Genomic DNA, 26,811 nt, shown 5'->3' with positions numbered 1-26,811 from the left:
TATTCAAGTGAAAAATTTCTAAGTCCAAACAAGAGGGGATGTAGGTATTGATAGAGTGCAATCTTATAGACCAAAGCATCTCAGCGTGTATTCAATTGAAAAATTTCTAAGTCCAAACAAGAGGGGATGTAGGTATAGATAGGTGACAATCTTATAGACCAAGGCATCTCAGCGTGTATTCAAGTGAAAAAATTCTAAGTCCAAACAAGAGGGGATGTAGGTATAGATAGGTTACAATCTTATAGACCAAGGCATATCAGCGTGTATTCAATTGGAAAATTTCTAAGTCCAAACAAGAGGGGATGTAGGTATAGATAGGTGACAATCCTATAGACCAAGGCATATCAGCGTGTATTCAATTGGAAAATTTCTAAGTCCAAACAAGAGGGGATGTAGGTATTGATAGAGTGCAATCTTATAGACCAAGGCATCTCAGCCTGTATTCAAGTGAAAAATTTCTAAGTCCAAACAAGAGGGGATGTAGGTATAGATAGGTGACAATCTTATAGACCAAGTCATCTCAGCGTGTATTCAATTGAACAATTTCTAAGTCCAAACAAGAGGGGATGTAGGTATAGATAGGTTACAATCTTATAGACCAAGGCATCTCAGCGTGTATTCAATTGAAAAATTTCTAAGTCCAAACAAGAGGGGATGTAGGTATAGATAGGTGACAATCTTATAGACCAAGGCATCTCAGCGTGTATTCAATTGAAAAATTTCTAAGTCCAAACAAAAGGGGATGTAGGTATAGATAGGTGACAATCTTATAGACCAAGGCATCTCAGCGTGTATTCAAGTGAAAAATTTCTAAGTCCAAACAAGAGGGGATGTAGGTATAGATAGGTGACAATCTTATAGACCAAGGCATCTCAGCGTGTATTCAATTGAAAAATTTCTAAGTCCAAACAAGAGGGGATGTAGGTATAGATAGGTGACAATCTTATAGACCAGTGCATCTCAGCGTGTATTCAATTGAAAAATTTCTAAGTCCAAACAAAAGGGGATGTAGGTATAGATAGGTGACAATCTTATAGACCAAGGCATCTCAGCGTGTATTCAAGTGAAAAATTTCTAAGTCCAAACAAAGGGGATGTAGGTATAGATAGGTGACAATCTTATAGACCAAGGCATCTCAGCGTGTATTCAAGTGAAAAAATTCCAAGTCCAAACAAAGGGGATGTAGGTATAGATAGGTGACAATCTTATAGACCAAGGCATCTCAGCGTGTATTCAAGTGAAAAAATTCCAAGTCCAAACAAAGGGGATGTAGGTATAGATAGGTGACAATCTTATAGACCAAGGCATCTCAGCGTGTATTCAAGTGAAAAAATTCCAAGTCCAAACAAGAGGGGATGTAGGTATAGATAGATTTCAATTCTATAGACTAAGGCAAGTCAACGTTTATTCAATTGATAATTTCTAAGTCCAAACAACAGGGCATGTAGTTATAGATAGATGATAATCCGTAAGACCGAAGCATCTCAGATTGTATTCAAGTCCAAACAAGAGGGGATGTAGGTATAGGTTGATGAGAATCCTATAGACCGAGGCATCTCAGCGTGTATTCAATTGAAAATTTCTAAGTCCAAACAAGAGGGGATGTAGGTATTGATAGAGTGCAATCTTATAGACCAAGGCATCTCAGCGTGTATTCAAGTGAAAAATTTCTAAGTCCAAACAAGAGGGGATGTAGGTATTGATAGAGTGCAATCTTATAGACCAAGGCATCTCAGCGTGTATTCAATTGAAAATTTTTTAAGTCCAAACAAGAGGGGATGTAGGTATAGATAGGTGACAATCTTATAGACCAGTGCATCTCAGCGTGTATTCAATTGAAAAATTTCTAAGTCCAAACAAAAGGGGATGTAGGTATAGATAGGTGACAATCTTATAGACCAAGGCATCTCAGCGTGTATTCAATTGAAAAATTTCTAAGTCCAAACAAGAGGGGATGTAGGTATAGATAGGTGACAATCTTATAGACCAGTGCATCTCAGCGTGTATTCAAGTGAAAAATTTCTAAGTCCAAACAAGAGGGGATGTAGGTATAGATAGGTGACAATCTTATAGACCAAGTCATCTCAGCGTGTATTCAAGTGAAAAATTTCTAAGTCCAAACAAGAGGGGATGTAGGTATAGATAGGTTACAATCTTATAGACCAGTGCATCTCAGCGTGTATTCAATTGAAAAAATTCCAAGTCCAAACAAAGGGGATGTAGGTATAGATAGGTGACAATCTTATAGACCAAGGCATCTCAGCGTGTATTCAAGTGAAAAAATTCCAAGTCCAAACAAGAGGGAATGTAGGTATAGATAGATTTCAATTCTATAGACTAAGGCAAGTCAACGTTTATTCAATTGATAATTTCTAAGTCCAAACAACAGGGCATGTAGTTATAGATAGATGATAATCCGTAAGACCGAAGCATCTCAGATTGTATTCAAGTCCAAACAAGAGGGGATGTAGGTATAGGTAGATGAGAATCCTATAGACCGAGGCATCTCAGCGTGTATTCAATTGAAAATTTCTAAGTCCAAACAAGAGGGGATGTAGGTATAGGTAGATGAAAATCTTATAGACCAAGGCAAGTCAACGTGTATTCAAATGAAAATTTCTAAGTCCTTACAGGGGTGGACGTAGGTATAGGTAGATGAGGAGCTACTAGACCAACACATGTCCACGAGTATTCAATTTAAATTTATAAGTTCCAAACAGTGTAAATAAGTGTCTGGAAGTGCCCGATCGACGCCTACTGCCATGTTGGGTGCATGTAGGCGTAGCAAAATGCCTTCTGATCTGCTAGGCACATCGGGACTTAGTTTTTTTTCTGTCCTTTCTCTGCACCGTGTAGGTTGGCGTCTGGATGTGCCTCATCGATGCCTTGGCATATAAACGTGTAATCAAGTTAAAACTTCTAACTTCAAAACGGGAGTTAGGTACCGGTAAATGAGAAGCTTATCAATCTAGACATGTTGAAATTTATAAGTTCACACATAGTGGATAGCAAGGCGAGGAATAGGGATATAGAATAAGAAAAGAGAGATAGACAGATCTAGATAAATACAGAGGTATAAAGAGAGACAGGCAAGGGAGATACATTTCATGATTCAACTTATATGCTAATAAGAAATAGTTGGTATATCAGGAACACAAGCATTGTATTTACTAGTTAATTTTACATCAGAATACACTTGTAGATTTTATGTAGCTTTTTTTCTATAGGGAACATGCAAATAGCAGACATAACATCTAGACATATAAATATATACATAAAACAATTATAGTTATGAGATATATCTTAACTAATCCAAAAAGACAATAATGATGAATATCATCACTTACCTTGGAAAATTATCCAGGCTGTATGCCTACTCACATTCCATCAAACACCAGAAAATCATGAGCAATTGCTTGGTTGATTTTTTTCATTTTTTTTTTATTTTAATTTTTTTCATACACATTTGTAATTGTGTCTTGTTTTATCAAGTATTTTTGTAGTTAATCTGTGGTCTTGGGAGAGGTGTTAACATGAATCAATTTTGCTTAACATTTTTTATTATGTATATTTTTTCAGTTTACAGAGTCATTGCAGTACCAAGTCTGACACTGTAATTGCTTGAAAAGTATTGCATTGGGAAGGAATCTTTTTTTTTTTTTTTTTTTTTTTGAGGTGTGCAGGAATTTCAGTAGGGGATGTTTCTACTGAATTCAGATTCCAAGACAGCAAATTTGTATTTTATTGTTTGTGCATTCTTTTATCAAGTTTTTACAGATGTTTTTGTGTTATGAAAGTGAAAATGAATGAGTTGCAAAGACATTTACATTTTTGCATTCTTTTTTTAATTCTTCACCTTGTGTGTTTTAATGTCCCAAGAGTGAACCAAGACGGATGAGTCTTATTCAGCAGAGTCGAAAAAAACAGGTTACCTTTGGTTGTCCTCAATGGATTTGTCCATAGTATAATGTGTCCAAGTTATTGCCCTAATAAAGTGAGAACCATACCCCAAAACTAATGCAGAACTCTACTTAATTAAATGAGCACTCTCAAAGACAATTTATCTAACATAATTTTGAAATATGTTTTATAAAGTTACCATAGAGCTCTCAAATATATTAGGCACACAAATAGGAAACTTGTTTCAAATACTTGTCATATATATATATATATATATATATATATATATATATATATATATATATATTAAAAACTTACAGTATATCTATACTTATGTATTGACATTTATGTTTTCAAAACATACTGCAGAGCTCCTCATGTTTTCTGAATTTTATGCTTTCGTCTACTAATCTATTGAGCACTCTTAAGTATATTTGTGTAGCTGAATTGCCATACATGTTTTTGGAAGTGTATATTTAGCTCTACTAATGTATTGTACTCTGTCAAAATAAATTTATGCAGTTGAAATGCCATATCTGTTTCTCAAATGTTTTATTTAGCTCTACTAATATATTGAGCACTCTGGAAGTAGATTTGTCTAAAATAATTGCAAAAATGTTTCCAACTCTTACTACAAAGCTCTTTAAATGCATTGAGCACTCTTAAAGTAAAATCGTCTTGTATAATTAAACAAAGCAATTTTTAAACTTACTACACAGCTATATAAAACTATGGAGCACATGCAAGCATCATTGGTATATATATAGATCACATAATTATTAGAAGTTATTTTTTTACTTGAAATACATATATATATATATATATATATATATATATTCAAGGGAGACAATTTGTATATAGATGACATAATTAGAAGTTATTTTTTTAATTGAAATACATATATATATATATATATAATCTATATCTATATATATTCAAGGGAGACAATGTATATATACATCACATAATGATTAGAAGTTATTTTGTATATATATTCAAGGGAGACAATTTGTATATAGATCACATAATTATTAGAAGTTTTTTTTTATTGAAATAAATATATATATATATATATATATATATATATATATATATATATATATATATATATATATATTCACGGGAGACAATTTGTATATAGATGACATAATAATCAGAAGTGATTTTTTTAAGGAAATATATATATATATATATATATATATATATATATATATATATATATATATATATATATATATATATACAAGGGAGACAATTTATATATAGATCACATAATTAATGGAAGTCTTTTTTAATTGAAGTAAATATATATATATATATTTTTTTTTTATTTCAATTCCATCAATGAGACATAGAGCAATAAAGTCATGTTATTTACATTTTGACTTAATAATAACCCTTTAAAATAGTGCTCAAAACTAGACAGAGCTGATATTATAAAACGTTTATTTTATTACAGGATAAATAAACATTAAGATTGAACTAGATTTATATAAGAGTGCTCAATAAGACATAGAGCAATAAGGACATTGTATTTAGATTTTTATTTAATAATTACACTTTAAATAGTGCTAAACAAAGGGAGACAATTTGTATATACATCACATAATCATTAGAAGAAATTTTTTATTGAAATATATATATATATATATGTATATATTCAATGAGACAATTAGTATACAGATCACATAATTATTAGAACATATTTTTTTATTGAAATATATATATATGTATATATATATATATATATATATATATAAACCTATATTTAAGGGAGACAATTTATATATAGATCACATAATTATTAGAAGTTATTTTTTTATTGAAATAAATATATATATATAATATATATATGTATATATATGTTCAAGGGAGACAATTTGTACATATATCACATAATTATTAGAAGTTATTTTTTTAATTGATATATTTTTATATATATTTTTATATATATATATATATTCAATTTTTATATGTATTTTTTTTATTACAGGATAAATAAACATTAAGATTCAACTAGTTATATAAGAGTGCTCAATGAGACATAGAGCAATAAAGACATTTTATTTAGGTTTGTACTTAATAAATACCCTTTAAATAGTATTCAAAACTAGACAGAGCTGATATTATAAAACGTTTATTTTATGACAGGATAAGTAAACATAAAGATTTAACTAGAGTTATATAAGAGTGCTCAATTAGACATAGAGCAATGAAGACATTTATATATATATATATATAATCTATATATATTTTATATATATATATATAGTCTATATATATATGTTCAAGGGAGACAATAGTTATATAGATCACATAATTATTAGAAGTTATTGTTTTATTGAAATATATATATATATATATATATATATATATATATAACTAAATATATATATATAAAATATATATTTATATATATAGATATAATATATATATATAATCAAGGGAGACAATTAATACATAGATCACCTAATTATTAGAAGTTTTTTTCATTGAATTAAATATATATATATATATTCAAGGGGGTCGTTTGTATATATATAACATAATTATTAGAAGTTATTTTTTTAATTGAAATATAAATTTTTATATGTATTTTATTTTATTACAGGATAAATAAACATAAAGATTCAACTAGTTATATAAGTGTGCTCAATGAGACATAGAGCAATGAAGACATTTTATTTAGGTTTGTACTTAATAAATACCCTTTAAATAGTGCTAAAAACAAGACAGAGCTGATATTATAAAACGTTCATTTCATTCCAGTATAAATAAACATTAAGATTTAAATAGAGTCATGTAAGAGTGCTCACTGAGACATAGAGCAATAAAGACATTTTATTTAGATTTGTACTTAATAAATACACTTTAAATAGTGTTCAAAACTAGACAGAGCTGAGTTTATAAACCGTTTATGTTATTACAGGATAAGTAAACATTAAGATTTAACTAGTCATATAAGAGTGCTCAATTAGACATAGAGCAATAAAGACATTTTATTTAGATTTGTACTTAATAATTACACTTTAGTGGTAAAAAAAGGGAGACAATTTATAGATAGATCACATAATTATTAGAAGTTATTTTTTTAAAATAAATACATATATATATATATATATATATATATATATCAATATATATATATATATAATCTATAAATTTAATTTATATGTTCAAGGGAGACAATTGTTATATAGATCACATAATTATAAGTTATTTTTTATTGAAATATATATATATGTATATATATATATATATATAAATATATATTTATATATATAAAAGATGTATTTATATATTCAAGGAGACAATTAATATATAGATCACCTAATTATTAGAAGTTTTTTTATTGAAATAAATATATATATATATATAATATATAATATATATATATATATGTTTAATGGAGACAATTTGTATATATATCACATAATTATTAGAAGTGACTTTTTTTATTTAAATATATAAGTCATTCAATTTTTATACGTATTTTATTTTATTACAGGATAAATAAACATTAAGATTCAACTAGTTATATAAGAGTTCTCAATGGGACATAGAGCAATAAAGACATTTTATTTAGATTTGTACTTAATAAATACACTTTAAATAGTGTGCAAAACTAGACAGAGCTGATATTATAAAACGTTTATGTTATTACAGGGTAAGTAAACATTAAGATTTAACTAGAGTTATATAAGAGTGCTCAATTAGACATAGAGCAATAAAGACATTTTATTTATAGTTGTACTTAATAATTACACTTTAAATAGTGCTAAAGAAAGGGAGACAATTTTTATATGGATCACATAATTATTAGAAGTAATTCTTTTAATTGAAATATATATATATATATATATATATATATATATATATTCAAGGAGACAATTTGTATATAGATCAAATAAATATTAGAAGTTATTTTTTTAATTGAAATATATATATATATATATATATTCAAGGGAGACAATTTATATATAGATCACATAATTATTAGAAGTTATTTTAGTTATTGAAATATATAAATATAAAATATATATATATATATATACATATATATATATATATACAATATATATATATTCAAGGGACATAATTAGTACATAGATCACCTAATTCTTAGAAGTTTTTTTATTGAAATATAAATATATATATATATATATATATATATATATATATATACATATATATATATATATTCAAGGGAGACAATTTGTATATATATATAACATAATTATTAGAAGTTATTTTTTTGTATTGAAATATATATATATATATATATTCATTCAATTTTTATATGTATTTTATTTGATTACAGGATTAATAAACATAAAGATTAAACTAGTTATATAAGAGTGCTCAATGAGACATAGACCAATAAAGACATTTTATTTAGGTTTGTACTAATAAATACCCTTTAAATAGTGTTCAAAACTAGACAGAGCTGATATTATAAAATGTTTATTTTATTACAGAAAAAATAAATATTAAGATTTAACTAGAGTTATATAAGAGTGCTCGATTAGACATAGAGCAATAAAGACATTTTATTTAGATTTGTACTTAATAAATCCACTTTAAAATAGTAATCAAAACTAGACAGAGCTGATATTATAAAACGTTTATTTTATTACAGGATAAGTAAACATTAAGATTTAACTAGAGTTATATAAGAGTTCTCAATTAGACATAGAGCAATGAAGACACTTTATATAGATTTCTACTTTATAATTACACTTTAAATAGTGCTAAAAAAGGGAGACAATTTGTATAGAGATCACATAATTATTGGATGTAATTTTCTGTTGAAATACATATATGTATATATATATTCAAGGGAGACAATTGATATATAGATCACATAATTATTATAACTTATTTTTTTTATTGAAATAAATATATATATATATATATATATATATATTCAAGGGAGACAATTTGTATATAGATCACATAATTATTAGAAGGAATTTTTTTTAATAAATATATATATATAAATATATATATATATATATATATATATATAATATATATATTTTATATATATATATAATATATATATTTTATATATATATATAATCTATATATATTTTATATATATATATATAGTCTATATATATATATGTTCAAGGGAGACAATTGTTATATAGATCACATAATTATTAGAAGTTATTTTTTTATTGAAATATATATATAACTAAATATATATATAAAATATATATGTATATATAGATATAATATATATATAATCAATGGAGACAATTAATACATAGATCACCTAATTATTAGAAGTTGTTTTTATTGAATTAAATATATATATATTCAAGGGGGTCGTTTGTATATATATCACATAATTATTAGAAGTTATTTTTTTAATTGAAATATATATATATATTCATTCAATATTTATATGTATTTTATTTTATTACAGGATAAATAAACATAAAGATTCAACTAGTTATATAAGTGTGCTCAATGAGACATAGAGCAATAAAGACATTTTATTTAGGTTTGTACTTAATAAATACCCTTTAAATAGTGCTAAAAACTAGAGAGAGCTGATATTATAAAACGTATATTTCATTCCAGGATAAATAATCATTAAGATATAAATAGAGTCATATAAGAGTGCTCACTGAGACATAGAGCAATAAAGACATTTTATTTAGATTTGTACTTAATAAATACACTTTAAATAGTGTTCAAAACTAGACAGAGATGATATTATAAACCGTTTATGTTATTACAGGATAAGTAAACATTAGGATTTAACTAGAGTTATATAAGAGTGCTCAATTAGACATAGAGCAATAAAGACATTTTATTTAGATTTGTACTTAATAATTACACTTTAGTGCTAAAAAAGGGAGACAACTTATAGATAGATCACATAATTATTAGAAGTTATTTTTTTTAAATAAATACATATATATATATATTTTATATATATAATATATATATATGTTCAAGGGGGACAATTGTTATATAGATCAAATAATTATAAGTTTTTTTATTGAAATATATATATATGTATATATATATATATATATATATATATATATATATAAATATATATTTATATATATAATATATATATTTATATATACAAGGGAGACAATTAATACATAGATAACCTAATTATTAGAATTTTTTTTTATTGAAATAAAAATATATATATATATATATATATATTATATATATATATATATTCAAGGGAGACAATTTGTATATATATCACATAATTATTAGAAGTTTTTTTTTTAATTGGAATATATATATATGTAGTCATTCAATTTTTATATGTATTTTATTTTATTTCAGGATAAATAAACATTAAGATTCAACTGGTTATATAAGAGTTCTCAATGAGACAGATAGCAATAAAGACATTTTATTTAGGTTTGTACTTTATAAATACCCTTTAAATAGTGCTAAAAACTAGACAGAGCTGATATTATAAAACGTTTATTTTATCCCAGGATAAATAAACATTAAGATTTAACTAGAGTAATATAAGAGTGCTCAAATAGTCATAGAGAAATGAAGACATTTTATTTAGATTTGTACTTTATAATTACACTTAAAGTAGTGCTAAAAAAGGGAGACAATTTGTATATACATCACATAATTATTAGAAGTAATTTTTTATCGAAATCTATATATATATATATATATATATATATATATATATATTCAATGAGACAATTAGTATATAGATCACATAATTATTAGAACTTATTTTTTTATTGAAATAAATATATATATAAATATATATATATATATATTTAAGGGAGACAATTGTTATATAGATAACTTAATTATAAGAAGTTATTTTTTTTATTGAAATATATATATATAAATATATATATATATAATATATATATTTATATATTAAAGGGAGACAATTAATACATAGATAACCTAATTATTAGAAGTTTGTTTTTAATGAAATACATACATATATATATATATATATATATATATATATTCAAAGGAGACAATTTATATATAGATCACATAATTATTAGAAGTTATTTTTTTTCTAAATGAATATATATATATATATATATATATATATAAATATAAATATATATATATATATATATATATAATATATGTATATTTTATATATATAATCTGTATATATATGTTCAAGGGAGACAATTGTTATATAGATCACATAATTATTAGAAGTTATTGTTTTATTGAAATATATATATATATAAATACATATATACATATATATATATATATATATATATATATATATATATATATATATATAATATATTTATATATTCAAGGGAGACAAGTAATACATAGATTACCTAATTATTAAAAGTTTTTTTTATTGAAATAAATATATATATAATATATATATATATATATATATATATATATATATATGTATATATATATTCAAGGGAGACAATTTGTATATATATAACATAATTATTAGGAGTTATTTTTTTAATTGATATATATATATATATATATATTTATATATATTCAATTTTTATATGTATGTTATTTTATTACAGGATAAATAAACATTAAGATTCAACTAGTCATATAAGAGTGCTCAATTAGACATAGAGCAATAAAGACATTTTATTTAGATTTGAACTTAATTAATACACTTCAAATAGTGTTCAAAACTAGACAGAGCTGATATTATAAAACGTTTATTTTATTACAGGAAAAATAAACATTAAGATTTAACTAGAGTTATATAAGAGTGCTCAATTAGACATAGAGCAATAAAGATATTTTATTTAGATTTCTACTTATTAATTACACTTTAAATAGTGCTAAAAAAATGGGAGACAATTTGTATATAGATCACATAATTGTTAGAAGTGATTTTTTTAATTGAAATATATATATATATATATATATATCTATATATTCAAAAGAGACAATTTATATATAGATCACATAATTATTAGAAGTTATTTTTTTTAAGTAAATATATATATATATATATATAAATATATATAATATATATATATTATATATATATATAATCTATATATATATGTACAAGGGAGACAATTGTTTTATAGATCACATAATTATTAGAAGTGTTTTTTTATTGAAATATATATATATAAATATTTATATATATATATATTGACATTTTAGATTTATCATTGAGAATCATAACATTTAGAATAAAATTATTTAAATTTATATTACATTATGTCATATTCACACAAGAATACCAAACAAATTGTGGTTATCTAAATTGACGTTTACATTTTTTTTTAAGTTATTACCTTGCTCTACTGATGTATTGAGCACTCTACATATAAGTCCTATCATTTGAATTTCTGTGTATATATTTTAAATATTAACAGTTAGCTCTAAGTCTTATTATCAAATTGCCATACATATTTCCAAAAATTTAACAACTATCTCTACTAATTCATTAATCATTGTATATATTTATCTTTCTGTCTCTCATTATTTATCTATCTATCTATCTATAGAATTGAATATGTCTGTCTGTGTGTACATTTCTCTGTCAATTTTAGTCTACATATTCCAAATTTTGATACAAAGGGTACTGAGATTTTAGAAAATCTATGTGATTGGTATTTGAACAGAAATTTTGCAATTAAGGGGTCAAAGTTCAATGATTTGGCCTTTGAGAACCCTACTAATTTCCTCCGACAATTATGGGTCTAAACACTTGAAATTTTACATATAGTTTCCTTGGACATGGATCTAACTTAATATCTCCATTGGAGCCCAAAACAATAAATTGTAAAGGTTCATAATAGGGGTCAAATTTTTTAAAATTAACCGTTTTTCTGCTTTTTTTTTTTGGTTGGGGAGTGGGGCAGCATACACCGCTAAACACCGGGGCTACGGCAGGAACTCATGCTAGTATAATATATATATATATATATATATATATTTTCATATATATATATATATATTCATATATATATATATATATATATATATATATTAATATATATATATTCATATATATATATATATATATATTCATATATATATCAATTAAAACATAACTTCTATTTCCATTATTTTCATATATATATATATATATATGCATATTTATATCAATTAAAACATAACTCCTAATAATTATCTGATCTTTATACAAATTGTCTGCCTTGAATATATATATATATATATATATATATATATATATATATATATATATATATATATATATATATATATATATATATATATATATTATATATATATATATATATATATATATATATTTATGTGAATTAAAAAGAATAAGTTCTAATGATTATGTGATCTTTATACAAATTGTCTCCCTCGAATATATATATATATATATATATATATATTCAAGGGAGACAATTTGAATATAGAAGACAGTTATTAGAAGTTATTTTTTTAATTGAAATAAATATATATATATATATATATATATATATATATATATATATTTGAATTAAATAACTTCAAATAATTATGATCTATATAAAAATTGTCTCCCTTGAATATATATATTATATATATAAATATATATATATATACATATATTTCAATAAAAAAATAACTTCTAATAATTGTCGTCTATATACAAATTGTCTCCCTTGATTATATATATATATATATGTATATATATATACATACACATATTAAAGGGAGACAATTTGTATATAGATGACATAATTATTAGAAGTTATCTTTTTTATGCTTAATTGAATTTTAATGCTTAGTTTTTCCATCAATTGTTTTACTTGGGTAATTTTTTGTAATGTATATTTGAAAAAAATCTATGTGCTAGTTGAGATAAGAAATAAGGAAAATTCTTACCTGTTACTTCCCAGGTGTTATCTCCACTTTTTCTCTGTTCTGCTTCTTGCTGAAACTCATGGCAATTTCATGTTTTTTTGTGTTCTTTGTTACATATATATATTTTTTAATGTGAGGATTTTTTTTCTTTTAATAATTTAAAAACTTTTTTTTGATTTATATAATAAAGAGAGACAACATAACTAATGGATTTTTTTTAAATGATATATTCAACTTTCTGGTTATGATCAAATGTACTACTTTATTTTTTATTTTTTTTTTTTGTAGTTGCATAAGTTAGCTGATGAGAAGAAATACAAGCAGAACTGCATTCATTTAAATAAAGCTAATAGTTTAGAATTTGATTTTACCCAGATGTGCATGTACACAAAGAAAGAAACACTTACTTGAGGACTTCTGTAACTACAGGAAACATGTGGCAGCTAGGATAGGTGATGCTGCTGGATTCAGTTGTTTTTTCCAATCCACATAATTCTCACAATAGCTTATAGTAGAATTCCACCATGATCAAGGGGAGTACCTGAAATTACAGAAATATACACACAGAAGGAAAGAAAAAGAATACTTACTCTACTTCTATGACAATGATTGCTGCGAAGACTTCAAGATGCTAATGTAGGAAGAAACAGATAGACATACATCATACGCAGTTTAAGTGTACCCAGATGTGCTTGAACGCAAAGAAAGAAATACTTGATTCAAACTGCACAAGACATGTGGCAGACAGGAACGGTGATGCTGCTAGGTTTCATTGCTTGTTCCAATCTATAAAAAAGAGATGATGTTTATAGTGTTTATAATCTACTGCTGTGTGAAAGCTGGAACAATGGAAACAGTTAAATTAAATTATCAAATCACAAAGACTGAAATCGAAATAGAAAGAAGAAAGGGTGATACTATACTCATCTTCCTGTTGGTGCAGACCACTTGCTCGTGACTGTTCGTTCGCCATGAAACTGGAAAGTACAATAAATAAAAAAAGAAAAAAAGAGAGGTTCCACCGGGGAAAGCTCGTGTCTGGGCAGCGAGGTGATGAACTCCCGAAAGGAGGGGCACTATATAAAAACAAGCTTTGCTGCGAACATCTCCTAAAAAGCGGTTTCTACTCAGAATAACAGGCGGAGCAGAAAACAGAGGTGTTCTTTCTACCCAACAGGATTCGTAAAGATACCAATAGTTTGTGTTCATAAGACGGCGATGATCGCTCACAAAACTGGCATTCCTACTGTCATGTCGGAGGACCGTCATATATAATTGCACTACCATTTCGTATTGGAGGACGGTCATATATAATTGCACTACCATACCGTTTCGGAGTTCCTAGACAGTAGGAATAATAAAAGCGGCCTTAAAGCGGCTTGTGAGCACACAATCTAGTCGAACTCTAGTCGTCCTTAGTCGAGTCGAGGCAAGCCTGCATTATATAGTAACACGAGCACGTGTCGCCTGCTTAGAGGGTAGCCCCCTTCGGGAGATTCGAAAGCGCACCTCACAGCGGAAGAGCTTCGGAACCAATCGGACCGTACCCAGACTTGCAGCTATTTGTTAACTTGGAAGTGGAGTCAACACCCCGACACTGAGAAAAGAGCTTTCCAAAAGCTCAAAACCAGTTGCATGCAAAGTCGGGGAAACTGGGAGCAGGCTGGGGAGAACACGGGGCCTTGCAGGGAGGCCCATTTTTCTCTTTCGTTCGGTTTACATCTTTCGGGTATTGTTCTCCTTTCAGCCTGCCCCCATCACGCCTTTTTGCTCGCCACATGCAAGCGTATAAAAAGACGACCAGATGACGGACGCAACAAACTAATGCCGACATTTTCTGGATTTTTTTTTTTTTTTGCCAGAGCCCATTTAGCCGTGTAGCTATTAAACTACAACGTTACACCCCCCTACCACGGTGAGGATAGGGTTGGACTTTAGGGGGGAAAATACACATCCAGTATTTTATCCAATAAAAGAACGGCTTATAAACTGCACAATTGTCACGGTAATTCTACAGTTTATGGACCGCCCTTAAATAATATTATATACATGCTTTCATCTAACAAATTTAAAAAAAAGGCGTTAATTTAGATTTAAATTTTAATATTTTTTCCCCAGAACAGCACGGATTATAAACTGCACAATTGTCACGGTAATTCTATAGTTTATCGACCACCCTTAAATAATATTATATGTATGCTTTCACCTAACAAATTTAAAAAAAAGACGTTAATTTAGATTTAAATTTTAATATTTTTTCCCATAACAGCACGGTTTATAAATTGCACAATTGTCACGGTAATTCTATAGTTTATTGACCACCCTTAAATAATATTATATGTATGCTTTCATCTAACAAATTAAAAAAAAAAGACGTTAATTTAGATTTAAATTTAAATATTTTAACCAAGAACAGCATGGTCTATAAACTGCACAATTGTCACGGTAATATTTGTTGGCTGGCTTTCTAACAGTATAATAAAATATAAAAAGACGTTAAACGTTAAAATCGTGTAAACTACACAAGTGTCGAAATTTGAAAAGAAATTCGACGTGTTTATGAACTGTGCTCATACTAACAACGTTCATTTGAACACTTGTGCAGTTTACACAACTGAAATAAATGCGTCATCTACTTTGAAACGACAAGAAATACCTTTTTTTTTTTACATCAGAGAAGTAGACAGAGGAGCGGCAGGGCGGCGGCTTAGCTGGGTCGACTGGCTGGTCATCTATTCTTCCGGAACTCATCTCGCTGCCAGGGTCCAAACTGAATTTACAGCCCGTTTTAGGGCTCTTTTTATATTTCACCATCGGCGTGAAAACCGTTAACTTTTTCCGGGAAAAATTCGAACAGTTCGCAGTCGATGACGCAACCTTTTTACCTTTTATGGAGTTTGTGTTACCTAGCTGCCTTTTCATTGGTTGATTTAAACTTGTTTAGTTGAAGAGTGAATGTGGCGTGATATGCGCGCACGCACGCATGCACACATAGAGTAATACTTTGTGTTTGTGTGTGTTGGTGTCTTTATGCGAGTGTGTGTATGTGTGTGTGTGTGTGTGTGCTGAGTTAAATTTGTTTAGTTTGAAGAGTGAACGTGGGCGTGTGTGTGTGTGTGTGTTTATGCAAGTGTGTGTGTATGTGGGTGTGTGCGTCGTTGAGAGAGAGAGAGAGAGAGAGAGAGAGAGAGAGAGAGAGAGAGAGAGAGAGAGAGGTTAGTACCCGGTAATTTAAAAAGTTATAAAAAGTTAAAAATATAATATATATATATATATATATATATATGGTCGCCAGTGATTTACATTTCAAAATACACGCATTAATAAAACTAGCTCCAAGACTATTTTTCTCTGCTAATTTTCCTTGCGATATTCGTTTTCAGCATACCTGAAAAAACTGACGGTTCGAGTTTTCCGGGTACGGTTTTTCCGGAGACGAGTTTTCCCGGGACAAGTTTTCCGGGCACTGGTATAAGTGCTATGGGTTCATCAGAGCACATCCCATTAAAGTACTTGTAAACAGGGATGCAACACCGAGGAGGCGATGGGACAGACGTTGGAGATTGACCTATAGCACGCACGGGGCCTATTAGATTAGATACTCTTTTTGTTGTTGTTTTTGTGCTCAACGATAAAAACCGACTTCTTCATTTGTGTTTGCTTCTCATTTTCGCTTTTTCTCTGATAAGTGTTTCGCTAATGTGAAAAAGAAAACATGTTCGAACGTTTGCTGACATTTATTGGATGTGGTCCTACCAGTATTTTGCTTTATTTTCGAGTTTGGAGCGATTATCGAGTCTCACAAGATGTCTGTAAAATGTCAGACACTTCTTTATTGTTCTAACTTAAAACCGTGCGCTACTTTTGTTTGTGTTAAATAAACGTTTTAAAATAAGTTAAAACAACAAAAATGTGATCTAGGTAGAAGAGTAACTTACCTTGCCTTTGGTAACATTCATTTTCTTATATATTTATTTGTTCACTACTTTTTCGTTTTGTTCTCTTGAATGCGAAATATTCGCCATGAAATTTCCACGGGTCACGATTATTTCGTTTTATTAATCTTAAGTTTCATAGAATAAAAAGTTCTGACACAACTTTGTCGAGCGATTTATAATCGATTTCATTTAACTTCTGTTTGACCCCGGCACGTACGACCCTTTCTCTCCTTCCCCCACTCTCTCTCTCTTCTTTAGCTTGGTGACAAGCGATATGCTTATGTGTGCGTGCGTGTGTGTGTGTGTATGTGTGTACATGCGTGCGTATGTGTGTTGTCGTATTCACGAAAATTTAAAAAAATAAAAACGTTTTTCCCCGACCGGCCGGATTAGGGTTGTGAGGTGTGGTTAGAGTTCATGAAAATAAATGTTAGCAATAAAAACTTTTTAAAACCAAGTTAGAAAAAGGAATACAATTTACTTCCCCACGGAGCCACCGATTCTTCTTCTTTTTTTAGGCGATGTAATAAGCCATATTTTTGAGCAGGGTTGCCTCCTCTCTTTATTTTGGTTTGTATATTTTTCATCTTGCAAAAATGCTCCCGGGAGATCTTTTTAGGATTCTAAAGGTTTGCTTTTTTTTACACTTTTTATTATCTTCGAAAAATGTAAAAAAAAATGTAAACAGGCAGTTTACGATTTGAAATGCATCGTTAAAATGATATTTTTTGCTAGTTCTTTCAACTTTATATTTTTATTTCGTCGTCTTCAAGTCCAATGTAAACAAGTTCTTGATGAGCCGTTCCTCTTAAATAATCCAATTTACCAAATTTACACTTCTAACGATTACTATGATATTGTCCATTGACTACTGTATGTACACACTTTAACCCTTATCCTCGAGTGGCCTCTGGGGCTTGATAAGTAGTGATTCCTTTATAAAATAAAAAATATTTCAATACTTTGATGGTGAGTCTATAGTCAGTCTGTGCTGGTTTTCCTTGCGATATTCGTTTTCAGCATACCTGAACAAACTGAGGGTTGGCCCCTTTCATATGCCGCCTGTTAAAACTGTTCACACATGGTCGCCAGTGATTTACATTTCAAAATACACGCATTAATAAAACAAGCTCCAAAACTAGTAGTCGGTCATTCTCTGCTAATTTTCCTTGCGATATTCGTTTTCAGCATACCTGAACAACTTGATGGTTGGCCGCTTTCATATGCCGCCTGTTCAAACATGGACGCCAGTGATTTACATTTCAAAATACACGCATTACTATCTCGAAAACTATTCGTCTGTCTGTGCTAATTTTCCTTGCGATATTCGTTTTCAGCATACCTGAACAAACTGAGGGTTGGCCCCTTTCATATGCTGCCTGTTCAAACATGGTCGCCGTGATTTACATTTCAAAATACACGCATTAATAAAACTAGCTCCAAAACTATTTGTCTCTGCTAATTTTCCTTGCGATATTCGTTTTCAGCATACCTGAACAAACTGAGGGTTGGCCCCTTTCATATGGCGCCTGTTCAAACATGGTCGCCAGTGATTTACATTTCAAAATACACGCATTAATAAATCGAAAACTACGTGTCTGTGCTAATTTTCCTTGCGATATTCGTTTTCAGCATACCCGAACGATTTTAAAATGACAGTCCGAATGTTAACGAAGCACACACACACACACACACACACACACACACACACACACACACACACACACGCGCGTAAACTCAGTGAAAATGTCTACTGTCGATAAGCTAGTTGTAAATTAGATTACTGGCTCTTATGAGTTTTAGTATAACCACCCTTTACAACTGTGATACAGTAGAACAGTCCGTCTCTGGACAATTAGCAGTGTATCGCATAACTCAATGACAGTGTCGAATGTCGACTAGCTAGTTGTAAGTTAGGTTACTGGCTCTGATGAGTTACACTCTTACCACCCTTAATAACTGTGATACAGCGGAACAGTCCGTTTTTGGACAAGTGGCGGTGATCGCATAACTCATTGAAAGTGCCGAATGTCTATTAGCTAGTTGAAACTTAGATTACTGGCTTTGATGAGTTTCAGTCTAACCACACTTAATAACTGTGATACAGCGGAACAGTCCGTCTGTTTCGCATAACTCATTGACAGTGTCGAGTGTCGATTAGCTAGTTGTAACTTCGTAGCCAGCCGAAAAGCCCCTTTAAGAAGAGACTTGAAGATAATAATTATTGCTTTTATTTGTAATGTTATTCTTATCGTCCAGCCATGCACGTGCAGAAATGCATTTCCAACGCAACTGTGTTAAAAAACTTACTTCCCCTTCAATGAGACAAGAACCCCGACACTCGACTTCGCACCGATACGCGAATGACGATACATAGAAATGAAAGCTGTTGATTTTATGTATTGAATTTTACGACTTTGCCGGCCCTCGTGACAAGATGTTCCGGCAGATACTGCAGGCTATGACGAGCTATGACTAGCAAAGACCAGATGTGGGGGAAACCCCACATGCCTGACCATTAACCAGCTCCCATTTCCCACCTCTCGGGAGCTGGTCCCCTTTTTCCCTTCCCCCTCTCTTCACTCCTCACATTAAAAATTGGCCTTGTGCCTAATTTGCTTGGTGGGGGAGCAAATAAATACCATCTGTTCCGGCAGATACTGCCAGCAAAGACCGTATGTGGGGCCGACCCCACATATAAGACCTTGGTCAATGTAGGGGTAACCCTTCATACCAATTGTCACCATCCTCGAAAACTATTTGTCTCAGCTAATTTTCCTTGCGATATTCGTTTTCAGCATACCTGAATGAGAGTTAGATTCTATAGACCAAGGCAAGTCAACGTGTATATAAAAAAATATTTTCGTTAACAGATACTACACATTGATCGTTTATTTTATTTGATTTGATGTATTTTATATTTATTTATTTTTTATTGATCTTATTTTCATTTAACATTTAATGTTTTGGTGTTGTATTACTGTACACATAGATTCGAAAAAGTTGTAATAAAAACAAATATATAACAAATAAATGTTATCAAAGGCAAGATAAGTTACTTTTCTACCCAACTGGATATATTTTTCGTGTTTTTATTCAATATAACATGTTTATTCAGCCGTAAGTTTGGGAAAAGGTGTTATAAATAAAAACCCAGATAAAATACTGTACAAACTCGATCAATATATGTTACCGTGACATAGGTGGACATATATTCGGCGGGTTTTTAGTAGTATTGTGTATAGTTTTTTATTTATAACACCTTTTCCCAAACTTACCGTGTTAAAGAGAGAATCAGACGCCATTTTGAATGTTCCAATACATCGGTAAACACTATGTTTTTCGAGCTGAATAAACATGTTACCTTGAATAAAAACACAAAAATTATATCCAGTTTGGTAGAAAAGTAACTTATCTTGCCTTTTGATAACATTTATTTGTTATATATTTGTTTTTTGACAACTTTTTCGAATCTATGTGTACAGTAATACAAACCCGATGTTTTTTTTTATTAAATAGTTAGGTGACTGTACGGAATAGTTACAAAACGCCTTCCTCTCCCCATTTTAAGAACGACTTTCGGAATTGGGGGGAGCCCAATCTCTCCATGGTAAGAACGGCTTTCCAGATTGTGAGGTGTTTTTTTTTCAGAAAGCCGTTCTTATCATGGAGAGATTGAAAGTGTTAATACAAGTTAAATTGAATTTTTATCAGATCTTCTGCTTATTAAATTATTGGACAGAATAGTTAACATGATCCTCTCTACATTAAGAATGGCTTTCTGAACTTTTAAGGTAACGATTTCTTAAAAAAATACAATTTAATAACAAAAAAAAAACAGTTATTTTTACGATCCGAAAGAGGGAGGCGGTGGGAGGGGGAGGAATTGGCGCGTTGAAATAAAATTCGTTAAATTTCAAATTCGCTTCATACCCCCACCCTTCGCCACGTCATGACAGAAACAAAACTTTGACGAGATGTAATGTATTTGATTTGACTTCCGTTTGACCCCGGGCAAGAGTGCAAACACGTGCGGAGTGTGTGGGTGTGTGGGTGGAAGTTTTATTGTTTTATTACTTTCATAATTTCATTATTTTCCGTCTTTCTCTCCCCCCTCTCTCTCTTTCTGTCTCTCTCTCTCTCTCTCTCTCTCTCTCTCTCTCCCTCTCTCTCTCTCTCTCTCTCTCTCTATCCCCCCCCTCTTCTCTCTCTCTCTCTCTCTCTCTCTCTCTCTCTCTCTCTCTCTCTCTCTCGTGCTCACATGAAATAAACGCGGGAAGAAATATATTTGGGGCGGAATTTGCCATTTCACGAAACGTCGTGGTTAGAGACACATGTATTTTTACTGGGAGTTTTCACTAGAAGAAAGATAAGTAATTTTTGGTATAATTTGTGATTTTATTTCAGCATTTCTTTTATGTAAAATAATAATCTTGTTTTTTTTTTTAATGTTTAAAGTGAATAATAAAAAAAAATGATATTTTATTTAAGTTATTATAATTACCTCGTGTTATTAAACGAAAAAAAAAAAATGAACAGACACTACACATTTCGTTCTTTATATATAATTTTCAATATAATTTATATCTATGTGTACAGTAATACAAACCCTATATTTGTTAATGAATATCACTTAAATAAACCACTCTACAGATGGATGTGATATTTGGAATATGCTGTAACATTGATAAAGACGAACTAAGGAACAGTTACGTCATAGACACAAAATATACGTATGATTATAATAGGAAAAAAACAAAAACCTGCAAAAGTATATGCAGTTATGCTACCGTGCCGAAATAAAAACGGTGTTATTTAGAAATCTATTCTTTGTATTCTAACATTTTAATCAAGTTGTCGTGAAACTTGAATTTCAAATGAAAAAACGAAAAAAACAAAACAAAAAAGGAAATGCAAACAACAAAAACACGGTAACATAAATGCATAATTACTAATTATGTCTTTCTGGCTAAACGTAGTAACCGTTTCTTTTTTCTGTATTTGTATAAAAATTAGTACATGTTTTTTATTAGATATTGAAATCCATGTTATTAGGTTGAAATGGGCGCTTCTACACTATTGGGACGAGATTTCAGAATTGTAGGGATGCGAGTTAATGCGACAGTTGATGTTGAATTCGAAAGTGATTTTGGAGCCTTTAAACTGTCATTAATAATAATAAAACAGATACTACACTTTGAATTATTTGCTAATAATTAAAAAAAATATTTTCGTTAACAGATATTACACATTGATCGTTGTTTTTATTTGATTTGATGTTTTTTTATTTTTATTTATTTTTTTATTGATCTTATTTTTATTTAACATTTGATGGTTGTTATTAAATTGTTAGATGCTTGTACGGAATGGTTACAAAACGCCCTCCTCTCTCCATTTTAAGAACGGCTTTCTAACGCCGACACTTGACTTCGCACCGATACGCGAATGACGATTCATAGAAATTAAAGCTGTTGATTTTATGTATTGAATTTTCCACGACTTTCTCGGCCCTCGTGACAAGATCAAAGTGTAGTATCTGTTCTCTGATACATACACAGCGATAGGCAGTCGTGTTCTGGCGACACATTCTCGTGCCCGGAGAGCTTGTTGGGTAGCGTTCTGTCCGCACCCCCACTTTGTCTGTCTTTCTCTGCTCTCCCCCCTCCCCCACGGGGGGGGATCCGAGCTGATAATTTACGACCTTCCCGCGAGGGAGGGTCGGAAACACTTTCTCTCTTCCCTCCACTAACCTCCCACTCCCTCTCTCAGTTCTATCTCCCCTCTTGCCGCCTTTGGCGCCACTTCTTTTTGGCGCCAAAGTCGGCTCCCAATTTGGACGCCGACTCCACGTCACTCATTTTGGTGAATTATACAGAAGAGAGAGAGCTTTTTTCAAAAATGGACACCCCCAGCCCGGGGACCACCAATACAGATACCCCCAGCCAGGAGGCTACCACAAGAAAAACTGCTCCCCAAGAGGACGGCTCCCCAACAGGGGAAGCAAAAAGCAACGGGGCATACCGCCCGGACACGAAACCGAAGGACGCCCCCCAGAAGGGAGAAAACTCACCAGCAGCTCCCCAAGAGGGCGACTCCCCACAAAGGGGAGAAAAAACAATGTTGGACAGGGCATCCCGCTCTGACAACAAAAATCAAGAGGCAGTAGCCCCAAAGGACGATAAGAGAGACAGTGCTCCCCAGGAGGGCTACTGCCCCAAAAGGGGAGCAAATCAAGAAAACGAGGGGGCATACAGCCTAAACCTCCCCAAAACAAAAGGGGCAAAAGCTCCCAAGGACAATGCTCCCCAGGAGGCCGACTCCCCAAAAAGGGAAGTATTTCCTGGAAGAAGTATAGAGCAGGGAGAGTCGGTCCCAAAGGAAAGCGGAAAGGGAAATGCCCCTCAAAATAGCAACCCTTCCGCCAAGGAACAGCAAAAACAGTCCAACCTCACCAAAGATCCAACACCAACAAGAGGGTTGGCATGGGGGAAGACTGTAGAGAAGCAACTGTCCCCTCAAGAGTATAAAGACTTGTACTTGACCAAGTACAGACAATACATAGAGGGGGCAGAAATTAAACCAGTGCCAGGCGCTTGGGAGGCAATCGAAGACAGAGTGCTCTCCCTCATCATCTCGGATATGCCGGAAAACCGCCTCCTAGGGATGAAAAAGGAAGACATGGCAGGGCTCCTACATAAGCTAAATATCCCGGTATTATACCTGTACCAGAGGAGCTACGCCATGTGGGACATCCTCCTACCCACCAAGGAAGATGCAGAGAGACTCTCCCTCCAAGAAATAAAGCATGGGAGAGTCAAACTAACACCTGAATACCAGGGCAAGAGAAGGACTCGGGTGCAGGTATTTAATGTGCCAACCCAAATACCTGCGGAAGTATTAGGATGCCTCTTCAGCCAGTACGGTGAGGTAGAACAGGTGACCCCAATACGGTCAAAAACTGGGACTCACCTGGGCTGCTACACAATAGCAATGAGGCTGAAGAGGAAAGGTTTTCAGGCAATACCACCGCTGCTGACATACAAAGACGCCAGCATAACGGTAGTGGTGGAGGGCCGTCGTCCACACTGTTGGTTCTGCCAAAAGCAGGGCCACATGGCTAGGAGTTGCCCCCAAAGGGTAACCCCTAATCCAATAACCCAAAAGGCGGTCACATCCACTGAGACAACGCCCGCACCAAAACAGGCGGCAACAACCCCTGCAACTGCAGCACCAACCCCAGCTCCAAGGAAAACTCAAACCACCCAGGAGGCCAAGGGGGAAGAATGGAGCACGGTAGTGAGACAAAAGCGGAAACACTTAATCCCTTCTGCCACCGTCCCACCACCAGCCCAAAAATCGAGGCAGGAGCCTCTGCAAATGCAGAAACAACAACAGCCACCGCAGCCAATGCCGCGGAAACAACTGCAGCAGCAACTACTGCAACAGCAAAATCAGCAAGTGCAGCAGAAGCAGCAGCAGCAACGACACCAGCGAGAGCAGCAACAACAAAAACAGCTGCAGCAGCAAATAGAGGAGCAGACACAACCAACGGTCCCCACACCAATCGAGACGGGGATCAAGCGGAGAAAAGACTGCTCCTCTGAGGATGAATCCGCAAGTGAGAGGGAGAGGAACTCAACCTCACCTCTCCCCGGTTCATTCGAAAGAATGAAAAAGAAAAACAAAAGAAGAAAAGAGGAAGAAAAGGTGGCCCCCACTCCCTGTGAACATACACCACCCCTAACAACAAAATCCACTTCCACCCCCAAACCACACACTGCAACAACACCAGACACCGCACCAACACCAGACACCGCACTAACACCAGACACCGCACCAACACGAGACACCACACCAACACCAGACACCGCACCAACACCAACACCAGACACCGCACCAACACCAAACACTGCACCAACACCAACACCAACACCAGGCACCACACAAACACCCGTCCCCACACCAAGGCAAACTGAGCCACTACCCCAAAAAGAAAATGAAAAGAATGAACCGAGGGAGAGGAGAGACTCCTCTGCCTCTTGCAGACCAAAGGTCCTTGCCCCTGAGGAACTATGTTATGTAGACCCTCTATCTGTGGCCACAGACATTTCCCATCGGCAGAGGAAAAACTTAAAACCTCTGCTCGATTACAAACAGATAGAGGGGAAAGATGTAAATATCCCCTCAAATTTCCCGGACGCCCCACTCCTAATAACCTTTGTCAGAACTCCAGAGGCCTGCAAGACCAACTTGTGGACAAGGCTGCAGGCCGCTGAAGGGGCGTTTCCGGGAATTGAACTGGTTAAAAAAAATGACCCTTCTCTTGATGAACTGTCAAAACAATGCAAGGGAAGGGTCCCAGTGTTGGTCCATCCGTCACTCTATAGGGCCCTTAAATTGACCTACCCTTTGGATGTCGGCGGCATTGTGAGAGAAGGTCAGGACATGAAAAACCTGACCACCTTGAGCATTGCACACAACGTCGGTGTCCTTTCCCCGGCTGACTTCGGAGCTGAGTGTAACACACCTTAAGGTAGGTACCATGGCTTTGAATTTGGCTAGTCTGAATGCGAGGGGCTTGAGATCATCGGGCCGGGCGGCTCGCCTCCGGCACGACCTCTTGTCCCTGGGAGTGGATGTCGCTGCGATTCAGGAGACGCATTTCGTTTCCTCTGTGGACTGTCAGGTGCTGGCCCGAGACTTTGAGGTTTTCTCAGCATATGGCAGCCCGCGGGGGAAGGGAGTTTCCGTGCTGGTTAAACGTACCCTGTCGGCGACGGTCGACGTTGTCCATAGAGATGCAGTGGGTAGGCTGGTTGTGGCCGATGTTGCCGTAAAAGATTCTGTGTTTCGGGTGATTGCGGTTCATGCGCCCAGCACCGCTCGTGAGAGGGTCTCATTCTTCAGTCAGCTTGACGCGTTTGTAGATTGTCGGAAGCGGGTAGTGCTAATGGGGGATTGGAATTCCATCTTAGACCCCGACATAGATAAGGTAGGAGGCGGAGCTAGAGGATCGGAGAGGTGCGAGTCCAGCCTGGCTGATCTGATGGCTAGATGCGGTCTGGTCGACAGGTTTCGGGTCGAGCATCCAGGGCGGGAGATGTGGACGTGGACCAATAGTGTTTCCTCCTATCCAAATACTTATTTGGACAGGATGTTA

Source organism: Euprymna scolopes, chromosome 46 (assembly GCF_053919585.1).
Source record: "Euprymna scolopes isolate OS-2025 chromosome 46, ASM5391958v1, whole genome shotgun sequence".
In the NCBI taxonomy this organism is placed as follows: Eukaryota; Metazoa; Mollusca; class Cephalopoda; order Sepiida; family Sepiolidae; genus Euprymna; species Euprymna scolopes.
The sequence above is the reverse complement of the archived record's forward strand: the minus strand, read 5'-3'. Positions refer to the sequence as shown.